Below are 6,000 nucleotides of genomic sequence, written 5' to 3'. Positions count from 1 at the left end.
GGAAACCACTGGGTGGTCTCAGTGACTCAGCAGAAGTGTCTTATTGTTTCTTTACATCTATTTTATTGACTTGTAGGCAAAGTGCCTCTCCTTTATTAATATTCTTTTGTTTTTTAGATGGAATCTCACTCTGTCGCCCAGGCTGGAGTGCAGTGGTGCGATCTCAGCTCACTGCAACGTCCGCCTTCCGGGTTCAAGCGATTCTCCTGCCTCAGCCTCCCGAGTAGCTGGGATTACAGGTGTGTACCACCACACCCTGCTAGTTTCTGTATTTTTAGTAGAGACGGAGTTTCGCCATGTTGACCAGGCTGGTCTCGAACTTCTGATAACCTCAGGTGATCTGCCTGCCTCAGCCTCCCAAAGTGCTGGGATTACAGGTGTGAGCCACTGTGCCTGGCTTCTTTTATTAATATTCTAACTCATGTAGTGAACATTGTTAAAATTCCATCTCAAATGACTATATCCACCAAAAGTGGTGTATTGGACAAACTGCCAACTTGTTCAGCAGAAATATTACTAATATGATAGATTGGAGGAATAAATTATTCAGAATGCTGGTAAACTCATGCTATGAAGTGATTTCCATATACATGTCAGTTAGATGTGGGAGATGAACTATCAGTAGCAAAGCAACTGAAAAAATGTATTTTACTTGTGTGTTTATTTATTTTAGATTCAGGGGTTATGTTTGCAGGTTTGCCACATGAGTAAATTATATGATGCTGAGGTTTGGGTTTCTAAGAATCCCATCCCCCAAGTAGTGAACATAGTACATGATAGGTAGTTTTTCAACTGATTATCCCTCCCTCCCCTACTCCTTTTGGAATCCCCAGGGTTTATTGTTCCCATATTTGTGTCTATGTGTACCCAATGTTCATCTCCCACTTATAAGTAAGAACATGATAGTTCATTTGATTTTCGGTTTCTGCATTAAATTGCTTAGGATAAAGGCTTCCAGTTGCATCCATGTTGCTGTAAAGGATGTGATTTCATTCTTTTTTATGGCTGTATAGTAATCCGTGGTGTATATGTACCACGTTTTCTTTATCCATTCCACCATTAATGGGCACCTAGGTTGATTCCATGTCTCTGCTATTGTGAATAGTGCTGTGATAAACATATGAATACAGGTATCTTTCTGATAGAATGGCTTATTTTCCTTTGGGTATGTTCCCAGTAATGGATTGCCGGGTTGAATGGTAATTCTACTTTTGGTTTTTTGAGAAATCTCCAAACTGCTTTCCATGGGAACTGTACTAATTTGCATTCCCAACAACAGTGTCTAAGCATTCCTTTTCCATGAAACCTCACTAACATCTGTGTGTTTTTTTACTTTAATAATAGCCATTCTTACTGGTATGAGATAGTATCTCATTATGGTTTTGATTTGCATATCTCTGATGATTAGTGGTGTTGAGCATTTCAAAAACTCTATTTTAAAAGTCTGACTTTTGGCCAGGTGCAGTGGCTCACGCCTGTAATCCCAGCACTTTGGGGAGGCCGAGGCAGGTGGATCACCTGAGGTTGGGAGTTTGAGACCAGCCTGACCAACATGGACAAACCCTGTTTCTACCAAAAATACAAAATTAGCCAGGCGTGGTGGCGCATGCCTGTAATCCCAGCTACTCGGGAGGCTGAGGCAGGAGAATCGCTTGAACCCAGGAGGCAGAGGATGCGGTGAGCCGAGATCACACTGTTGTACTCCAGCCTGGGCAACAAGAGCAAAACTCCGTCTCAAAAAAAAAGTCTGACTTTTATTGTGAGTCAAAGTGGGCAACACTCCACTGAATTTTGAACTTTTGTATCTTCAAGCTAGTTAGCTGATGGCAGATTTTGGAGTAATTATTGTTAGCTGATAGTTTCAGTGGTCTGCATAATATAAAGGAATTTACAAAGAATAAGTCTAAATACACCTTTATATCATTATTATTTTATTATTATTATTATTTACAAAGTTCCCAAGAGCTAGAATGTTATGTCATTTTTTAAAGTAAGTGATTTCAGGCAAGTTTCATACAACATATCTATATATAAAAGTAGCCATGAATTTTTATATTTTGCATGGATACAATTTTATATACCAGGCAATTCCAGACTTTATTAAAAATTGAATCATAAATTTTTAAGTCACAGAAGACTAGAAGAGATTCCTAAAAATGAAGATTCTCATTATAAAAAGGGACATTACAGAAAATTTAAAAATTCAGAAAACAGCAATAATTGTTGATCATTAGTAATAATTATATATTTAATTAATACATAGTGAAAATAATTAAGTTATTGTTACCACCAATAATCCCTTTACCCAGAGACAACTGCTGATAACATAGATCTTAGAGAGATTGTCCTAGATCTTGTTTTGGTTTGCGTCTAGGCAAGATTATACCTGAGGTTTGGTTTTTGTTTTTCTTTTAAGGAAGGACTCTGCACTGCTTTCAGCGTTCCAGGACTTAACAACACTGATGATTGGCAGTTCTTTCCGTTTATTTTTGGTCCTACACATTGTTCTTCAAACCCATTTCCTCTTGTTCTTTCCCCAACAGAGGCAGAGAAGCGTTGGCCTTGGGCTCTGCCTATGATTTTCCTACAGAACTAAACTACCACACCTTAACCTGCTCTCCTCAGGGGTGAATCAATTCAGTGTATTTCCTCTTGGCAGGTGAGTCTCATTCTCCAATTGTTTTGCCACTTTGGGGCATCCCTTGAGCCTTCTAAGAGGCTCAGCGCAAGGCATATTTCTTCTAACAACTAGCTCACTTTATTGACATTCACCTACCTGAAAGCAGGAAGCTGGATCAGATAACTTTGGGGACTTCCTTTCAGTTCTGACTTTATGTGGGCCCTCTCGGGACCTGGCTTAGGATTCTGCTCATGGCAAATATTTGGTAAGCCTTACTGGTTGTATGACTCATGAGTGTGGTTCCTAATAAGAGTCACAGAAAACAGTAAAAGCAGTTCCAGGAATTTGCTGCTTACTCAGTAGTGGTGGATGCAGCAGGGAAAATAACGCAGGCTTCCTGCCCATTTCCCAGCCACTTCTCCGTACATGCACCTGGTCACAAAGAGATGGTCACAAAGACCGTAAGACAGACCCCAGAGACCCCAGTCAACGTGTTCCCTGGCAGGGAGCGTGTCCTGCGGATGGTGTTCCTCAAGGCACAGGCCTCTTAGGGGCGGCTTTCACTCAGTTTGGAAGGGAGGTCTAGGTAGAGGGGCTCACTCAACAGGACTCCTTCTCATTTCCTCGTTTCTAAGTGTGACGGCATTGAGACTCTGTATTGCTGCATCCCAGTGCCGGTGAACCTATGAAATACAGCCGTGCTCACTCTGCCTCACACGGAATCTCTCTAGAAGTAACTGGGAAGCCAGAGCGGGAGGGAGCCCAAGCAGTGGAGTGATGGGGCCAAAATGATCATCTTTTGAGAGCTCCGACTCATCAGCATTCAACCTTTGCAGAGGTACTCGAGGCCTTTACTTTTGCAGAAAGTGCCTGGACTAGTCTGTCAAACACCTTCCAAAATTGGCCCTTTTATTCTTTGGAAAGTTATTCACTACTCCCCTGTTATTCATCTTGCTCTTGTGTCTCTTAAGTTTTATTTAAGCTCATACCATTTGCTCAGAACACCCCCAATCAACCTCTATCTTCTCTCATCATTCTCAGGGCTTCTGAAACTACCTCTTCCAGGAAGTCTTCCCTGACTAACAAGAACAATGAAACTTCCTGGCTTCCTTCTACACTAACCGCTCTCCTCAAATAACTTCCTTTTTGTTTTCACAGAACATAAATGCTGCAATTTATTTATTAGTTTAATGTGTGTTTTAGACTCTCAGAAGGATGTAATTACAGATGATGACTTCTGAGGAGTAGGATGGTGTGCAGCTTGATGTGCAAATGACCCCAACATATCAGCAGCAAACAAAGGGCGTTGCCACAGGTGTGACTTTGCAAGTAATTGCTCAGACTTCGCCCCCAGAACCTGTTCTATGTTTCCAGTGGTGCTGCTTATATGTGCAGCATTAGCCAGATCCTTCAGTAGTATTCATTCAACAAGTGTTTATTGAGAGCCTTTTATGAGCCAAGCACTGTTAGGTACTGGAGATGTAGTGCCCATTGAATTTTTCTTTGAGAAATTTTATTTTTACCAAGCTCCCAAGAGCTAGAACTTTATGTCATTTTTAAAGTAAGTGATTTCATGCAAGTTTCATATAACAAATCTATATATAAAAGTCACCCAGGCTGCAGTGCAGTGGTGTGATCTCAGCTCACTGCAACCTCCACTCTCCCCCACTCCCCACCCCGCCTGCCAGCTCAAGTGATCCTCCCACCTCAGCCTCCCAAGTGGCTGGGACCACAAGCGTACACCACCACACCTAGCCTTTTTTTTTTTTTTTTTTTTTTAGTAGAAATTGGGTCTCACCATGCTGCCCAGGCTGGTCTCAAACACCTGAGCTCAAGTGATCCACCCACCTCAGCCTCCCAAAGTGCTGGGATTACAGGCATGAGACACTGTGCCTGGCTGAAATTTTTAAGATTATTGTAGTGGACCACCAATTTGGTGGCCCACACTGAACTATTTCTCTAAGTATTTATACCCTTGTGTAGTCTCCTACCCCTCTTGATTTTGAGCTGGGCTGTGATCTGCTTTAATTAACAGGATATAGTAGAAGGGGCGTTGTGCCAATTCCAGGTGTAAGGCCAAGAAGAGCTGGCAGTTTCCGCTTTCGTAGTTTTGAGATCCCTTAGCTACCATGAGCAAAGACCTGCTACTCTGCTGGAAAAATCGTGTGGAGAGTCCACTTGGAAAGGGAGTGGCCCTGAGAATACAGGGAAAGGGAGAGAAGCTCAGACATTCCAGTGTCCCAAAGAACCCAGTCTCCAGCCAACCCAACTGAATAACAGACACATGAGTGAACACTAGCAAGACTAGCAGACCATCCAGCTAAGCCCAGCTCAGATTGTAGAGTTGTGAGCAAATAACCACTTGGTTGTTTTAAGCCACTAGTTTGGGGATTTTTTTTTTTTTTTAATATAAGCAACTGGTAACTTAAAAATCTCATCACTTCTGAAGACAGGAGAGTAATATACAATCTTCCAAAGCAGTTTCAAGATACTTTGATAGATTACAGTTTAGACATTTAAAATCAAGCAGAGGCCAGGTGTGGTGGCTCACACCTATAATCCTAGGCATTTTGGCAGGCCAAGGCAAGAGGATCATTTGAGCCCAGGAGTTCGAGATCAGCCTGTACAACACAGTGAGACCTCGCCTGTACAAAAAAAAAAAAAAATCAACAAATAAAATAAAATAAAACAAGCAGAGTCATGGTAGCAATAAACCTTAAAAAAAAAAAAAAGAAAAACCTAGCCCATATCAAGTTCTTAGATAAGAATTACCAAGTCCATCTTCCCTAAAATAAACTATGAAATTAATGCAATCCCCCAAAATTACCAACAGGATATACTTGGCATCTCAGCCAAGCTGATGTTAATGTAGGGAAATAAGCCAAAGTAGCCAGGAACTTTATGGAAAATAGTAATAACAAGTGGAGGAAGATAGTCCTAAGAGAAAATAAATCTATCATGATGCTACATAAGTTAAAGCAGCACAGTATGAGCATATGAAAAGAACAGACCAGGAACAGATCTAAATACATATTCAATTTTATTAGATGAAAAATGCGGCCTCTCACATCAGTAGGGAAAAAGAGGTACTATTCAATAAATGGTGTCAGAACAGGTGGTTAGCTATCTGGAAGAAAATGAAAGGATCACATGTCCCCCATAAACAACTACTCTACTCAGCAGGAAGAAAAAACTCCACAAAACAATAGCATTAGTTCAGTTCAGAAAATCCACTTCAAGCCAATTATTCAAACAGTTTTTGGGAGGTAACACTGTCTCTACGGGAAGACTTGGTATTTTTCAGATTTCCCTGCTGTTTATCAAGATGGCATATGGGTGTCGGGAGAAGAGGTGCTGGAGCCATCTATCCAGGTCCCTGT

The sequence above is a fragment of the Symphalangus syndactylus genome, chromosome 19, assembly GCF_028878055.3.
Source record: "Symphalangus syndactylus isolate Jambi chromosome 19, NHGRI_mSymSyn1-v2.1_pri, whole genome shotgun sequence".
NCBI classification, from domain to species: domain Eukaryota; kingdom Metazoa; phylum Chordata; class Mammalia; order Primates; family Hylobatidae; genus Symphalangus; species Symphalangus syndactylus.
This window is presented reverse-complemented; position numbering follows the sequence as displayed.